The following is a 17640-nucleotide window of genomic DNA, read 5'->3' as shown; positions in this document are numbered from 1 at the left end:
GAAAAAAGAACCCTCGTACATTGATGGTGGGAAAGCAAACTGATGCAGCCACCGCGGAAAGCAATAGGGAGATTCCTCAAAAAATGGAAAACAGAATTACCACATGATCCAGTAATTCTACTACTGGGTATTTACCAAAGAAAACAAAAATGCTCATTCAAAAAGATACATACGTCTGTGTTTACCGCAGCATTATTTACAATAGCCAAGATATGGAATCAACCCAAGTATCCATCGATAGATGAATGGGTAAAGAGATAGATATATGTGTAAATATATATACACATATATGTATGTGTGTATATATATATGTGTGTGTATATACATATATATACATATATATATACACACACACACATACACACACGCAATGGAATATTCGCCATGAAAAAGAATGAAATCTTGCCATTTGCAACAACATGGATGGATCTAGAGAGTATAATGCTAAATGAAGTCAATCAGTCAGAGAAAGACAAATACCATATGATTTCACTCATGTGTGGAATTTAAGAAACAAAAAAATGAACAAACAAGAAAAAAAGAGACAAAAAACAGACTCTTAACTCCAGAACACCAACTGGTGGTCACCAGAGGGGAGGTGGGCGAGGGTGCGGGTGACACAGATAAAGGGGATTCAGAGCACACTTATTTCTGTGGGCACTGAGAACTGTATAGAACTGTTGAATCATATTTTAGACCTGAAACTGATATAACACTGTCTGTTAATTATACTTGAATGAGAAAATAAATAAAAACAGACAAAACAACTCAATATAGTATTTATGAGAACAGTGCATAACCAGAGCATAAAACAGGAAGGGGATGACAAATTCAGGATGCTGGTTATCTCTAAGGGGGAGGAAAAGGCTTGACAAGGGACTTCAAACTCACCAGTAAATTATAATTTCTTAAAAATGTCTGAAACATGCATATCAAACTGTAAAGACTTGAGAAATCTGGGACTTTGTTATATTATTTCCTATATCTTTCTCATACTTTATCATGAATACTGAAAACCCCAACCCTGTGTAAAATGTAAAGTGGCCCCATTATTGTCACCACTGGTGAAGTTTGTGCAGTTCTGGGCATGTGTGCCCTCTGAGTGCCTGAAAGAAAGGCTGATTTCCTCTTTCATCTGTGGGCACAAAATGCAATAGATGAACTTTTTTTTTTTTAATTGAATAAAACCCCTGACTTCAGCAAAACTGGAAACTAAAGTTCACATTGCTTCTTAGAATTATCATTGCCACCTAGAATTATCATTGCCACCCACATTGACAGGTCATTGTTCCCAGGATTTGTATGAGTTCTTGCTGAGTGATAGTTTCCCACACAGAACTTTCTGTCTTTTGCGTGTTCTTGGCCTCTCTAATTCTCATGGCTGTGGACTGAATGTTTGTGTCTCCCCTCCACCCAAATTCCTCCATGGGGATCTACCTGCCCCCAGTGTGAAGTTAGGAGATGGGTCCTTTGGGATGTGATTACGTCATGAGGATGGAGCCCCTGTGATGGGAGCAGTGCTCTTGTGACAGAGACCCAGAGAGCCGCCTTGCCCATCCCACCACTTGAGGACCCACTTGAGGAGAAGGTGGTCATTGGCAAGCCAAATAGGCTTCAGAAGAAGCCAAACCCACCAGCTCTCTGATCTTAGACTTCCAGCCTCCAGAGCCGTGAGAAATAAATATTTGTTGTTTAAGTCGCAGACTATGGTATTCTGTTAGGGCAGCCAAGCATGTGAGACATTTGTCGTTTCCCAAATGTTGGAGTCCTCTCGCTGTGACGGTCACTGGGGCCAAGCAGGTCCCAATCTGCAGTCCTGGGTGCAAATTATTGGTGCTAAACTCACACTCATTCAGCAAACATACAATGAAAGAAAGTTAAAGAAAATAGCAACATTATATAATCCTCACCCCTTTCCACCCACTCGTATCTTAGACATTGCTAACAGTTTTACAAAATATAGCTGAAACAGGGAAACAGTAGGTGCCTTTTCCAGAGCTGGGGCTGGGGGGGGCACCATAAAATTCTCTGACGCCCATGGGAGAAGAAATACATCATACCTCCGTGTCTGAAATAATCCCAGAACCATCACAAATTGATTCGTTAAAAAGAAAAGCAACAGAGAATTTCATTTCAAAGAAATTCACACGCTCATTATAACCAGGGATCATTAGTAATCGCTAACAGAGAGTCCAAAGTGTGTTTGCGATTTTTAGATATTTTATCACCTGAAAAAGAAGCATTAAAAGAACTGAATTTTCTAAAACTTTCTATGCGTTCACACAACGTCCGTGAGCCCTCAGTCCCGTGGCAGTCCCAGCTTGCTGCGGGCGACTCCGAGAGGGCGGTGCATACATGGGTTGAGGAGGATGTGATAGTTCTGACATGGTCGGTCGCAGGTGCACTCAGAAGTCTGATCATCTCAGGTCTAAATCTTGGGCCGGCCTTAGCCTGATCTCCGAGTGGTTTTCCTCCTCGCTTCCCGCCCCTGGGAGAAAGTTTACTATAAAGCCGTGTGATCAGCATCCATCCACAACACGCGTGTGTAGAGTTTCCCTGTTATACAATGATAGGAGTTACCTGGAAACAAAAGAGTGAAATAATTCATCGTTCGTAAGATTTTTCTATATCCGTTTTTTAAACCCAAGTTAGAATCTTATTCAACTAAGGAAATGGAGTTCTCTACGCCGTCCTGTGCCCTAGAAGACGTGTTGGTTACGTATCTCCTAAATGTCCTCTTTGAACCCACCTTCCGGAGCAGCACGCTTGCACGAGGGGGGCAGGGCTCCGTGCCCCTCACGCTTCCCTTCTCCAAGGGCCGCTGGTCCCCGGCCCTCTGCCTTTCCTGTGTCCTTCCTAGTGTCAGCCCTTACTGCAAATGCAGCAGGTAGAAATGGGTAATGTCAAGAAGAAGCAGATGGAGGGGTAGGTCCCATCCGGTTAGGTTGCCAAGTACTGATGGCTGGTCATCGTGTCATCGTCACAACGAGAACTAAGTTTACCACCTTACCCCGAGCCCTGAGGACCCCATGACCCTCTTTCCATCTCAGCCTGTTGGATACAGCTGGGGTTCCCGGCCCCTGGGGTTGCTCTGAAATCCAAATGCCAGATCCTGCCATAGCGTATACTTGTAACCTTCGCTTACGACCACTTGTCTTGCACATACAGCTTTACCGTTTGAACAACGAAGAACCAGGTTTCCGTCTGTTGCGACAAAGGTCTCCCCAGAGGAAATTCTGGTAAAACACTGGGATTTTAATCCTGCAAACTTAGTCTCCATTGCATTGGGTCCTTGTCTTTTTGTTTTAGCTTGCTTCTTTCTTCTTATCATTGTGCTCCAATCAGACATTTAACTGTCTGAAATCCCAGCTGATAGGTAACAGCAACTTTCTCTGAAAGTGGAATCTCACTGGGAACTGGGAACGTCCACATTCATTTCCTTCTATTTAATACAGCTTTTTAGGAAAGACCTATCATCCACCCTTCACAGTATTGAACGCACACTCCCTCTCTCTCGATTCTTACTCATTAGGGCACAAAATCCCAGTCTCATATTTATATTTCTTAAATTCCTTGAAACAGCCAAATGGAGTAGGTAGCACTTTTTATTTGAGTAGCCCAGAGAACAGAATATAACTCATTCCCAGGAGCTGCCGTCATAAACAGAGTTTGTAAAAGGGTGGCAAGATTCTTGGAAATGTTTCAAGCATTCAGCAGACATAAAGGAAACCTGGAGGGAGGCAAAGAGCTCAGATTCATATGCAGCTCTCCTCAGGTACTTACCAAGGACTTCTCCATTTCCTTTTTTTTTTTTAATTTTTAAATCATATCCATTACAGCAAGATTTAGTGAGGGAGATTCTAGTCGGAGGCATGTGCTGAGTGCTGACCTGGGCATTTTTTTCAGAGGCATAGCACTGAGAAATTACAGAAAGATCCCGTAAAATGCACAGGAAGTACATCCAGAGCCCGTGCTCCACAGAGAGCACCTTGAAGCTTTTCCCTCTTTCTTCCGCCAAGTGACCACTTCCCGGAGGCAGTAGAATCCTAACACACGCGTGTATCCCGGCGAGACTCGAATGGGTTCATTTTAATGCAGCCTTCATGGTTTAACTAAGTATATGACAGAACTCACTAATCCAGAAACACGCAAAAAGAGCAAAACCCATTTAAAAAAAAACCAAAGACAAAAAAAAAAAAAAAAACCCCAAACTGGGCAACAATTCCAGAAACTAATCAGTAAGCTCTTTCTACTCAACACCCAGATTTGTCATCGACCTAATCACCATCCTTGGCACACAAGTACCAAGTGGCCCCATCTGCAGGATGCTGCAGCCAGACTCTCTCGGAAGAAAGTTACTCTGTCCCTCCAGGACACAGGCTGGGAATGCACATGTGCCAGCGCGGGGGCATTCGGACTTCACAACATGCACACACACAGTCACACGCTTCACCCACACACGCACACATGCACACAATCCAGTAATTGCATCCGTATCTTCCAGTCATCCCCGGGGTACCCTCCGCTTAATACATTTGAGAAAGGAATTTGATTGTACGCCATCACATTGCACAATGCTTGTGAATTAAAACCAGACAGAATTTTGGTAGAGACGGCAGAGAACATCGAGCCACAACTCTGGTTTCCTCCGGAGAAGACACATCCGACTTTAACTTCTCCGGAGGAAAATCATTACGTGTAGTGCTCCTACACAGAACCTTTTTGTCATGCGGTGTATAGGTGTTTAATGTAAATCGTTACTCCTTAATTTATATGGTGAGAATGAGGTTTTCTCTCTTTCTATATTAGGTTTTATTATGAAGTGTCACCCTGGAATTCTACTGTACTGTCAATCTCTGGAACCCGACATTCTGACATTCCCCCGGGCGGATCTGTCTGTAACTTTCTAAAAAGCCCCTGTTAGAATAACAGAAATTGTATTATTTGGTTGCCATTTACTTTTCTGCTAGTGAGGTGTGACGGCAACAGTAAGTCTTACCATTTCACCTCATGAGCAATCATCTGCGTGTGAAAATGGGCCCTCTCTCATTCTGTTGGCTGCTAAGGGAACGTACCTGGGGTGCTTTAGCCTTCAGCAAATGTGACCCCGTTAACACAGCTCCAGCATCTCGCTCTCCCACAGCCCCACCGTGACGACAGGGCCTTTGCACCTACCATCATTGCTTCCCACGGATGTATGCAGGGACTGCCGCCTTGCTTTCCCTATGTCTGCTCAAAAGATGTCAAGGTCCTGCTGCTGTCACTTTGCCCAGGCTGCCCAGGGCTTGCCCAGGCTGCCCAGGGCCTGCCTCCCCCCCATCCCCTCCTCCCCCAGGGAAGCGATGAGAACAGATGCCATGGTGTCTGATCTCCAGGACAATGAGCCTGGTCACCGGCCCCACCTCTGGCAAGTACCCGGGGCCCCGGGGCTGGGGGGTGGGGGGGGGCTCTCGGAGGTGCTTACCCAAGCTCACCAGTTCTGCTTGGGGAGAAAATCTCTGAGCTTGGCAGCAAATTCTTGCTGATTTTTCCACGATGGCTTATATCTGGGCACATGGAAAGGCAGTTGGGCACGTCTAACCGACGGCCGGAGGACATGTTTCCTGGCCTACTCGTTCATTCCCTGGTGAGTGTGCACTGATCGCAGGAGCCAGGACCACTGCTCCCCTTTCTCAGTTCTAGGGAGGAAGTGAGAGGCAAGGGGAGATGTGAGACCCCAGGTGGAGAGAGGTCAATCTTTTTCCACTTGTAGACCATCTCTCTACTCTACCCAGTGGCCACGGAGAACCTGCCATCTTGTGGGTATTTTTAGGGACGTGAAGCACAGTAGAGAAGGGGAAGAAGTTATTGTTTTCACAGAGATGCCACATGGCAGGAGAACGCTGTTCCATTAAATGAGGCATAATCTTAGAGAGTATTAGGTGTCGTAAAGTGAATAAATCCTGATGTTATAAAGCATATAGCTCCGAAGGCCCCATCCTCCTGGATTCCCTGGGGCACCCAGATGTGTGAGCTACAAAGTGCCTGAATGGGGCTTATAGTAGGGAGTAGGAGGTGGTATTGGAGATGCCCAGGCATTTTGTCTGAGCTCGTGTTCCCCAGAGGTATGCCTGGAGGTGAAGATTATTTGATAGGATTATCCTTGATAGGAAATTCTCCTTGCAAGAGAAGTCAGTCCAGGAGCCCTGGAGTGAAATCAGGAGCCAGAAGAAGTAAAGCTCGGGGGAGTCCCAGCTCCGGATTGTTTTCTCAGGGGGGTCTGGAGACCACGTTGCCTCCCAGTTGTTCCTTCCATGGGAGGGAAGGAAGCTGGGCTTCCCACACTGGTTCCAGCCCCAGGCTGTCACCGAGCTTTCTGGGGAGTCCCAGTCGTCCACGACAGTACCCTGAGCAAAGCTGGTCTGCAGAGAGCAGGGGAAGGTCACCCGAGGCAGGAGAAAAATGAAAGCCCAGTTGCCCTGAGGAGGGAAGGAGGTGGGTGCAGGCCAGGGCAGAGGCTCAGTGAGTGCAGGAAAGCCGCAAGGGGAGGGAGGGGTGTGGCCAGGGCTTTAGATTTGGGTCTGAGTCTGATGGGATGCCTTTGGAGGGCCAGGGACACTGGTATTTTATTAATTATATCAGAAACTAAAGGGGAAAATGATTTGTAAGAAGGCAAAAGTGAAAGCTGGAAATACCACCCACGGACATAGCAGATTTAAAGTAGTTCAGACTCTCTACTTTCATATATTTCTGGATGTAAGTAAGAGCCCAAACTTGAAAATATATGACAATTGAGGTACTTTGAATGTCCATCTATCTGTCTGTCTGTCTATGTATCTACTAATCCACACGCACACACACAGATTATTTCATTGTGATAATTACTCACGGAATCCCACCTGATGCCAGACCGGATTTACGATTCAAATTACAGGAGATAAGCAAGATGGTCTATTTTTCTGAGATCCCAAACACCTCAGACATACTGTCACCAAAGATATGAAAGAACTTTTGTGAGTATTAGATCTAATATCTCTTGAAATAAACATGTTCAAGAGATTATAGAGTAAGATGTGTGTTCCTCAAATGACATATTCTCAAAAATTCTGGAAAATAACTCACTAAAGCTCTAAAAGATGAGGCTGAGTTACATTATTAAAAGCGGCTGGATGCCGTGACAGTTTAATATTTGAAAGTCAAGAAATAGAGAACTACTCATTATCTGTGTCTTCTGAACGGAAAAGAAATGTGTGTCTGTGTTTTCATGGAAGCATGGATACCCTTAGGTTAAGCGCTACGTTTCTCACCCGCTGGACACCAGATCGCTTTGGCGTGAATCTCTGTCTTCCTCCGGAGCTGCTGGGATGCATTATTTGAGAAATGTCAGAAGATATTTCTGTGGCCGTTACTATACAATAGTCATCCGTGACGTACTGGATTTCACTATTATTTTGTGATGTGTGTCTGTTATAAATAATATGAAACGTTAAACGTTCATAGCTAAGGAATACTTTATCGCCTTAATTGGTACCGAATGATACGTTATTTTTAACCCAAGTGCACGTTATAACTTTCTCCTGATCCCTGTATTCTAAACCTTTCTCAGCAGCCTTCTGTCTTACCACCCGTGCCCCATTTTTTAGTTTCGACATAGTTAATATACTTAAAACCAGAGGCATCTATATTAGCCTATTTTCTGAAGATGACAGTAAGGGGTTGATTTGCCTAAAGGATTGAATGGAAACACCATTTTCTATAGGGTTGATTAAAATAATATTTTAGCCTGTTTATGTCTTTAACCCCATATAATATGGGAATATCAACTAAACATAGTGACTAAAATGAAGATAATAAAGACAAAAAAACAAACAATGACCAGCCTTTGTTTCATCCATGACTTTCAAGTGCCCCTTTATGCTGTCACGGATTTACAGCCTTCTGCTGGACTGGACGCATGCCTGTTGCAAATGAAAATCGAGCGCGTGCACATAAACGTCTAATGTCACGAGAGTGGCGCTGAGCACTTGCACTCTTACTATGCCCGCTAGTGCGCTCCTGTGCAGACAAAAACAAAGCACGTTCCCAGGCATGTGCGTCACCCCCAAAGTGAAGAAGGGGGCCTCGGTCCCACATTCCAGTCACCACAACTGTTTCCATGCTTTGCCTTCCTCTGGTTTTTGACAGCGAAGCTTCACCAAGTCTGTGCAAATTACAGTGGATTTAAATTTTCTATTTTTATTTCCTTAATTATCCCTTTCTTCCTAGATAGTTTAGATTTTAAAAGTCGAGTTTTGTTCAAAAAAAAAAATGTTTAATGGAAACTTTTTAGAAAGCGTACTTGTCACCGAGAAATTAATCAGCAAAATCAGTGAGCTAATTTCAATGATGATTACTATTTTAATGGGTGAATATTTTTAGCTCTATCTGGAATGCAAAACTGCTCTCTGACTTGGTAAGATTTAAAGTGAGTACAAGCTGCGTTTTGCCACATCTAACAAGCACAGATAGCACATTATCTTAATTCAAATTAGAAAGGTATTTATAGACTAGCCTACAAAGCCGCAGTATAGGTAATGAATAAATGATGCCGGAGGAGACCAAATCCTGGTAAGTGGGTAATGAGACAGTCCCTGCGGTGGCCGCGGCCAGCTAGCCGTCCTGCCGAGAGTCACGGAGATTTCCAACCTATCCCACTTTTCTCGTTTTATGAAGAAGAAAGCATATCTGCCAATTTAGGCCACGGCTGTAAACTACCGTATTATACCTGTTGGGGTGTGTTTACGGCCTTCGTTAATCAAAAGTGAATGCTGTATGTCTTGCGTTTAGTCTGAGCAGAGAAGGGAATTTTCCATGGAACGTCGTGCTACGAATTGCCAAGACCCATGATATGTTCCCGTAAATAAGCCCCCTACGAAAGTGCATTGCATTGTATCAGTCGCCGTGTGGAGTGTCTGCGCCGACAGATTCTGACCTCCTCTCTGTCTTGTGAACTACGCTTTTGGTCATCTGTTTGCACAGTTGGGGCATTAGGCGAAACCACAATATTTGCTGCTGTGCACTTGGTCCCGGCCGCGGTGACGTCTCGTGAGGCAGAGCCCTGCTCTGACGGCGGGGGGCAGGGGGCGCACAGGAGGGAGGGCCCCAGGGACTACTCAGCGTGGCACTTAACAAGGCAAACGCGTAACTCGCGTGTTTCAGCATGCCCGGGCGAGGGACATCGGCAGACTGAAAGAGTTTATTTTTAAAAGAGTGAAACCAGTGCTTCGGTGAGGAGCCTCCTGGACTCACAATCGTAATCGTAATCACAATGACGGGACAGCTGTGTCTTATCCGCACCCATCCTCACCCCACTCCATTGCTTCTGGGCGTCGCACACCTTCCTCGGGGACAGAAGGCCTCTCTCCACCAGTTCCGGCCTCGCATCACCCAGAGGACTGTGGATACATGAACAATTAGGGCTTTTGGCTCCAGGAGCAACTGGCCTGAAACTAAAAATATTTCAGCTTTGGCAACTAGCATCCATCAGAGTGAAGGAGAGGCATCCACGATCGATTTCCCTACACTCAGCCCAGAGAGTGTCCCCAAAATGAACCTCCAGTGGCAGAAATGGAATACAATTAAGTGGGATGATTTTCCTTTCCCCGAAGAGACATTCTCGTTAGCACGTTCTCTCACTGAAAGTATTTATTTAACCTTTTATAATAAAACAGCCGCCTTATTATTAGATAAATGCACACTTTTATTTTCAGTGCCATGATTTTAAATATTTCACAGCCCCTCATTATTTGCAGAAATATCACAGGGTCACTGCTCTTCGGGTTTCTGTTTGTTTGTTTGTAACATACCTCGGTTGCCACTGACTATACTTGCTGGATGTCAGAGATACCACACGTGAGCGTGTCCTCAAATCCACCTGCCCGGACCTACTCCCCCCTCGCTTGAGAGATAAAACTTACCTTTTATACCACAGAAGGGAGATTTTATTCTTTCTAGACCCATGCCTACCAGCAAATGGCTGTATTTGTATGTGTCAGAATCGAAGTGTGGTTTGAAATCAGAGGGTAGGTTTCAGTGCTTCTAAAAATAGAAGAAGGAAAGTAATGTCTTTGGTCACAGCTCAGCTCCTATAGACACACGTTGTTTTCCAGCACACCAGGGAAGGGTTGTTACTCTATAGAAAGAGGTGACCTGGCCGTTCTCAAGATCCTGGGATTTCAACTTGTCTTGTGCAGCGTGCATACGCAAGGGGTGCCGAGCGCAGAGGGATATAAATACTTACACAACAAAACATCCCCTTACCTTTGAAAAGTCTGTTGGAAAACCAGAGGTAGCCAGCCCCACCCTGACATCAGGTAACGCTTTTCATCCGGGTTGCCCGTGCTGCCATGAGATTTTCACCCAGGAGCTCAACATTTGCCCACACCCATTTGTGGTTCCCAACGTCTGCCCGGAGGATCATTTTTTACCCTGTGGGACACTCTATATAACCAGCTCGTGAGAATCCAGCTTCCACCCGCCCCCCAGCTTCACACCCAGTACACCAAACGGGGGGGGGGGGGGGAAGGAGAGACAGGAGTCCCGAAAGGACTTCTAGACTTTCATCTGCCTTCCTCGTGCGGACCCCTGCATTGTCCCTTCTTTTCACCTGCACTGATCTTGTGTGCCTCGACTTGCTTCCTCCCTTTTCCTCTCCTGCTATGCTTCCACCTTAGCTTGAACTGTCCCAGAAGCAGCCCTTGGGATGAGGCGGGTTTAGGGCAAATATTTATTACAGAAATTCTTCTGGGAGAAACCGACCGGTGAGGGAGTGAGGGAGATGTGTAACAGCAGGGTCCACGTGACCCCACAGGGAGACCCAGCCCTGTAGACTGTGTTCCTGCTAGAGACAGAGGAGGGGCTTCTGTGCTCTGGGGATTAGTCCTGGAGGTGGGGCTGTGCAGAGAGAGAGGCCGTGGGGGCTGGACTCTGGGTTCTTCCAGGGCAGCCCTCGGAAGGAGGCCCCTGTGCAGCAGGGCAACAAGGCAGTGGGAAGCACACAGCCTGTTGGCGATGAGGACTGGGGGGCCTGGACGGGCAAAGACGACTTGCCATCGCGCTGTTGTTCGGGTCTCTTGAGCTGACCAATTAACACGTTCACTGCTGCTCCTTCCTGACTAAATCAGTGCCTTTTGTGATGCTGCGTTTACCTCAGGCAGCAACGAAGGGCCAGAGCCCAGTGTCCCCTACGTAACGCGTACCCTTCCTTAGTCATGCTTGTGTTGGGGGCACTTTTCAAATGATCGGCCTCCGGGAATGTGTAACAGAAGTTGGGAAATGAAACAAGACTGAAAAGTATCCTGTTTGCATCAGCCCAGCCCCAGCACCAATTGAACAAGTTAGTGGCATAAATTAAGTTTGACGTTTAGGTTGGGTATTTTTCTTGAAAACAGAGAAACAGGGAAGATGAACAGAAATAGCAAGCCATAGGTTTTCCTGATTAGATATTTATGATAAACTTAAGAACTCTTCTTAAGGAGATGGAAGAAATGAGTAAGCACTTAACATATATTGAGAATCTCCTGAGTCAGTGCTTAGAACGGACCTCATTAATCTGCACAATATCATTATGGTTGAATTAAACTCTTTATTCTGTTGACGAATAAACCACGGCTTAAATGAAAGTACTTGTCCAAAGTCACATAGCTTGAATAAAGCTGAGATTCAAGTCTGGGTTTTCCTAACTCAAAAGTGACTGTTGTTTTTTAATTCACACTATTTGCATAACAGAACTTACGTTATGCACACGTAAGTATCTAATGGAGAAGAAAATAGATAACGGGTGGCACAAAAATATTCTTCAGGAGACAAGTCCTTGAAACCTGTTCCTTTACCCAAACTAACAACATTAACCAGATACCTCAGAATATCTTCATTTTGTCAAATACTTAAGTGGTGTTAGACTGTACCCTATAGTCTTAAAACCATGTGTTTTTACTGTAAGAGAGGGCAATCACTGAATCACGATCGAGAATCCTATCACACAGTTACACATTTATGCGTTCACTCAACAAAGAATTATTTAAGTGTTCACTATGTTTTCTGGGGAACAGGGATAAAGAGATGATTAAGCATAATCTCTACCATCAAAAGAGCTTCCCAGCTTGGGGATGAAGTCAGATTAGTTTACTGAAATGCTGTAGGACTCAACAGGAGATGTGCTTTGTATCACAAACAGCATGAACCATAGAATGGTCAATTCTGTCAAAACAGGCTTCATAAAGAGGATTATGTTTAATAAAGTGTTTAAAATTAATAAGTATTTATTAGCCAGAGGGGGAAAATAGAAATTGTAAGAAGAGGGGACATAAGGAGAAAATCAAGAGGATCCAAACATGGGACTCAGCATGCTTTGTAACCAGAATTACAAGCGACACGTCATGTGCCCCGGGATAGCTGTGGTACATATTCGAAGCAATAACATATGTAATACTGTATATAACTGAAAATTTCAATTAGTTATAAAACATTTGAGAAACTGTCTGACATAAGGTGACTGGGTGTGTGTTTATTAACCTTTTTACTGAAGTAAAAATACCTACAGGAAAGTGAACGAGTTATGTACGAAGACCACCGGGTCAACCAAAGAAGCGTCACTGCCCCGCCACCCAGCTTGCGCGTCCCACCGCAGCAGACACACGCACTTCTCGGCCTCCACCGGCTTGTGGAAATGTCAGCGTCCACCTCAATCTCCCAACATCTCCATAGTCTTTATTTTTGATTACATACATTGGCCTCATCTCAGTTTTCTTTACTTTTATAGGCTTGTGACACTCCACATTCACTGCGGCTGCTCAGACAAAAACCCTGGTTTACCTCTCTTTCTGGGGCAGATGGTCACACGATATCTCCCAGCCTCCCTTCAAGGGCAAGGTGGCCGTGTGATGGTTCTAACCAAGGCAATGGGGACCAACACGATATTTGTCACTTGGGCCACAGCCATACAGAGTGGGCCTGTCTTTCTATGTTTCTTTCTCAGTTTCACCAACAACATGCAGATGGGAGGGCAGAGCCAGAAGATGGAACAAAACGAGGTCCCTGAACGTCACGTGGCTTCCTGACAACCAGGAATGCCAACCTGACGTCTTTATGAGGAAGAAAGAAACGTTTACCGTATTCAGCCACCAAACTATCAGTGTCTGTTTGTTACAGCAGCTGACGTGGCTCACATACCAACCAGGAGCTGACCCAGCGGGCAGGAAAATGTTTCCCTTTGATGAATTTTGACTTGCTTGCGTGGTCAAACTTGAACTGCCTGTAGGGCCAAGGGCAGGGCGGACGATGGAGGCCCTGGGAAGTAAGAGAGAAGAGGGAAGCAGCTTGCAGGAACGTGATACCTCGTGTCTCCTTGGTCCTCAGAAAGCCTCTAGCTTTCTTTGGGGACAAGAGTCACACAACTGGAGATCCCTGAAGAGGAAAGAAACATGGGAACATTTCTGTATTGAGATGATTACCACATCTGCAACTGGGTCTGAAAGAAAGAAGCAAGAGACAGAGCCTATAGTTTCCCATAAAGATGGGGGGGGGGTGGGTAGTGAGGAGAGAGCATGAGTAAGACAGCAGCCCACAAGGAGGAGAGGATGGGAAGCATCACAGAAGTGGAAGGAACAGGGTCCATTTGTCACTGAGAAAATGGAAAGCAAACTGTAGAGACAGGAGACAGCACAGTGGTTGCCTGGCTTGGGGGGATGTGGAGGAATAAACAGGTGAAGCACAGAGCATCTTCAGGACAGAGAAAATACACTGTAGATACTGCAGTGGTGAATACACTCCTCAAGACCTATAGACTACACAACATAGAGTAAATCCTAATATAAACTATGGACTTCGGTTCATAGCAATGTATCATCAATAATACTGGCTCTCCTGGCACAAAATTAGACACATAGATCAATGGAACAGAACAGAGAGCCCAGAAATAAACCCATGCTTATGTGGTCAATTAATCTACGACAAAGGAAGCAAGACTATACAATGGGGAAAAGGCAGTCTCTTCAGCAAATGATGCTGGAAAAACTGGACAGCTAGCTGCAAAAGGATGGAACTGAACCACCTTGTTAACACCACACACAAAAATAAACTCAAAATGGATTTAAGGCTTAAATGTAAGACCTGAAAGCATAACACCCTGAGAAGAAAACATAGGCAGTAAATTATTGGACATCAGCCTTAGTAGTATTTCTCTAGATACGTGTCCTGAGGCAAGGGAAACAAAGGCAGAAATAAGCCATTGGGACCACATCAAACTGGAAAACTTCTGCACAGTGAAACCATCCACAAAATGAAAAGGCAACCTACTTAATGGGAGAAGATATTTGCAAGTAATATGTCCCATAAAGGGGTAATATCCAAAATATATAAAGAACTCATACAACTCAGTATCAAAAAGATAAATCATCAATCTAAAAATGGGCAGAAGACCTGAATAGACATTTCTCCCAACAAGAAATCCAGATGGCCAACAGACACATGAAAAGATGCTCAGCGTCATTTATCATCAGGGACATGCAAATCAAAATTACAATGAGACATCACCTTATACCTGTTAGAATGCCTACAATAAAGAAGACGAGGAATACAAGTGTTGGTGAGGATGAGGAAAGAAAGGAACCCTCCTGCACATGTTGAGAATATAAATCGGCGCAGCTGCTCTGGAACACAGTAGAGAGGTTCCTCAAAATATTAAAAATGGAAATACCATGCAACCCAGCAATCCCTCTCCTGGGTACTTACCTGAAAAAAACAAAAACACTAATTCAAAGAAATATGTGCACCCCTATGTTTCTCGCGGCATTATTTGCAATAACAAAGGTATGGAAGCAGTTCAAGTGTCCACTGATAGATGAACGCATAAAGAAGATGTGGTGTACATATAAAATGGAATATTACTCAGCCATAAAAAATACGAAAGCTTGAAATTTGTGGCAACATGGATGGGGCTAGAGAGTACAATGCTAAGTGAAATCAGTCATACAGAAAAGACAGATATTCTGTGATTTCACTTTCATGTGGACTCTAAAAAAAAACCAAAAGAAATGAAAAAACAAAAAACAAAATAAAACCCAGAAACAAACTCATAGATACAGAGAAGAGACTGCTGTTTACCAGAGCAGAGGGGTTGAAGGGATGGGCAGAATTGGCGAAGGGGATAAAGACATACAAACTTCCACTTATAAAATAAATTAGTCACAGGAATTAAAAGTACAACATAGGAAATACAATAAATAGTATTGTAATAACAGGGGCACCTGGGTGGCTCAGTCAGTTAAGCGTCCGACTTTGGCTCAGGTCACATTCTCCTTGTTCATGAGTTCGAACCCTGCATCGGTCTCTGTGCTGACAACTCGGGGCCTGGAGCCTGCTTCGAATTCTGTGTCTCCCTCTCTCTCTGCCTCTCCTCCACTCATTTTCTGTCTCTCTCTCTCAAAAATAAATACACATTAAAAATAATAATAATATTTTAATAACAATGTATGTGGCAGATGGCAAGTAGAGTTATTGTGGTGAGCATTTGTAACGTTTAGAATTATCACTGCTCTACACTTGAAATGAATATAATATTATATGACCACTGCGCTTCTATAACTATGCTCAGATTCTGTTAAAAATAATAATATTGACTCATCAGCTATTCCACGTTTACCACATTAATACAAGATGTTAATAACAGAGGGATTGTGGCAGGGAAAGAAGGGTCGAATGGGAACTCTGCAGTTTCCACTCAACTTTTCTGCAAATCTAAAACAGCTGTAAAACGTAATTATCAATTAAGAAAAAAAAAAAAAAAGAAAATGGAGCACTTGCGTGTTGTAATTACCATCTGTGTCTAAGCGGTTCTAGATTTCCACCCTGACTTACCGGTGCGGGTGCTAAGTCTTACTTTCAACTTGTGCTGGCTCCTCTGCCATCGAGAGACGTGGAATGGGGTGTGGACAGAGTGGCTGTGTCACCTTGCTGTTCCATCTCACAGTATGAAAATCCACAGCCATAATGCAAACATTCGATCCCTCTACGCAGTGGGCCTCTACGCAGTGCCCACAAGTTCAGTTGGGGGGAAAACCGGTTTTTGTATGTACAGTTACTACAACAAAGGAAAAGCAAGTGTGATGTCTTAACCACAGTCTCTTTCCAAGTATGTGGATGGATAAGCTGGCTATGAAATCGTCTCTAAGCTCCAGAATGTTCTCTGTGGCAGTCGAGCCAAGGTCCCTCTGCCAAGGAAAAGAACTCCCTGATTCGGGTTTGTGTGTGTCCCGCGCTGTTCCGGGCCGGCGTGAAGGCCAGCTGAGTGGAGCCGGCGAGCCAGCAGCCCTACAGATACAAACCACGAGACGGGTTTTTTCCCTTGGCTTTTCTGCGGCTCCTGACAGAGGAGAGCAGTGTCCCGCAGCACCTCCTGACCGTGCTCCTGGGGTAAGCCACTCCAGAAGCGCAGCCACGGCTCCCAGTGCAGACAACTTTTCCCCTGCGTGGTCACCGCTCTGGTCCCAGAGCCAAGCAAGATGAAGCACAGGAACGTGACCGGCAGCCAAAAAAGTCACACGTTTAGAAATGGCTCCTCTGGGTTGTCACGTCGCCTCCACGTGTGTGTCTCGTGGCCGTCCCCGGCGGACTCAAGCACCAGGGATCATGAGACCCCAGAAGTGTTGCGAGTAGGTCACGGGCGACCTGCCCTTCCTCTGAACTGGGAGTCATAAGCCCCTGTTTTGTGTGTGGATGGAGCCCGTGCTGGGGTCGGGGACAGTCTCTGCGGCAAGACGGAAGGCAGGTAACCGAGATTCGTCTCCTGCCTCCCGGGACACGAGGAACCTGTTAGAGTGCAGTGCGAGTTTGCTCAGCCTGTTCCGTTCGTACTTTTGGGCCTGATGGTGCCTCATCGTGGGGAGCGGTCCTGGGCGCTGGAGAACGTTTAGCAGCGTCCCCAGCCCTCCCCCGCTAGACGCCAGCACCGCGTGTCCCCAGGTGTGACGATCCAGAATGCTTCCAGACATTGCCCAGTGTACCCCGGGCAGGCGAGATCACCCCCTCGAGAAAGACTGGTGTAGTGGGAGAGGGATTTGTTCGGGACAGGAAAGTGTTTCTCGCATTCCGTTTTCACTTTGTAATTTGCGGCTGCCACGCAGGGCCCCAAGAAATCATCAACTGGATTCTTAACGTTGTGACTTCTCCCTCCCTTGGCCCGGCAAATGAGGGCTGAGAGCTGACGATTCATCTCTTCAGCGCATCCAGCAGGTGAGCCTGAAGGGTCTTCCCAAGTTCCTGAGCCCGACAACCGAGGGGCCGGCTCTAATATACTTTACATCTGTGTGGGGAAAATTGCATCAGAATAGTTCAAATAAAAGGGCCAAACTGCATGATTCGTTTTGGAAGCGTAGTTCAAAAAGTGAGCCCTATTTTAAAAATTCACATTTTTATTTTTATCCAGGACTCTGATTGTTCCACGAGAGATAAATGATTCCTTCTCAGAGGGGAATAAGAAGCAGTCTCATCTTGGCCTTCCATCGCTTGAAACTGTTCCACCTCTGTGAACTCATTTCATATTTTAAGCTCCCAAAAAAGGACGGAAGAATTTAGCAAACTTCCCATGCGACCACATATTGTTAATAGAACAACTTGTCATTTGGA

General features: G+C 45.2%; 2 long non-coding RNA genes across 5 annotated transcripts in view; one reads left to right on the top strand and one right to left on the bottom strand.

Annotated features, from left to right (window-relative positions):
• Positions 1-17640, top strand: part of LOC128316265 (uncharacterized) — a 181957-nt gene that overhangs the window by 146970 nt on the left and 17347 nt on the right. The window lies entirely within an intron of this gene.
• On the bottom strand, positions 766-17297 carry LOC113603565 (uncharacterized). 4 transcript variants are annotated; one of them, XR_008299866.1, is made up of 5 exons: positions 9936-10668; positions 8744-9413; positions 6869-6964; positions 5465-5678; positions 766-2580 (listed from the first exon to the last, which is right to left on the bottom strand). It is a non-coding gene; the product is annotated as an uncharacterized LOC113603565 (long non-coding RNA). The 4 variants fall into 4 exon arrangements; XR_008299868.1 differs by having other exon boundaries at positions 6879-6964; XR_008299867.1 differs by lacking the exons at positions 6869-6964; positions 9936-10668 and adding an exon at positions 15874-17297 and having other exon boundaries at positions 7287-9413.

This window comes from Acinonyx jubatus, chromosome B4, assembly GCF_027475565.1.
Source record: "Acinonyx jubatus isolate Ajub_Pintada_27869175 chromosome B4, VMU_Ajub_asm_v1.0, whole genome shotgun sequence".
Lineage (NCBI taxonomy): Eukaryota > Metazoa > Chordata > Mammalia > Carnivora > Felidae > Acinonyx > Acinonyx jubatus.
This window is presented reverse-complemented; position numbering and strand designations above follow the sequence as displayed.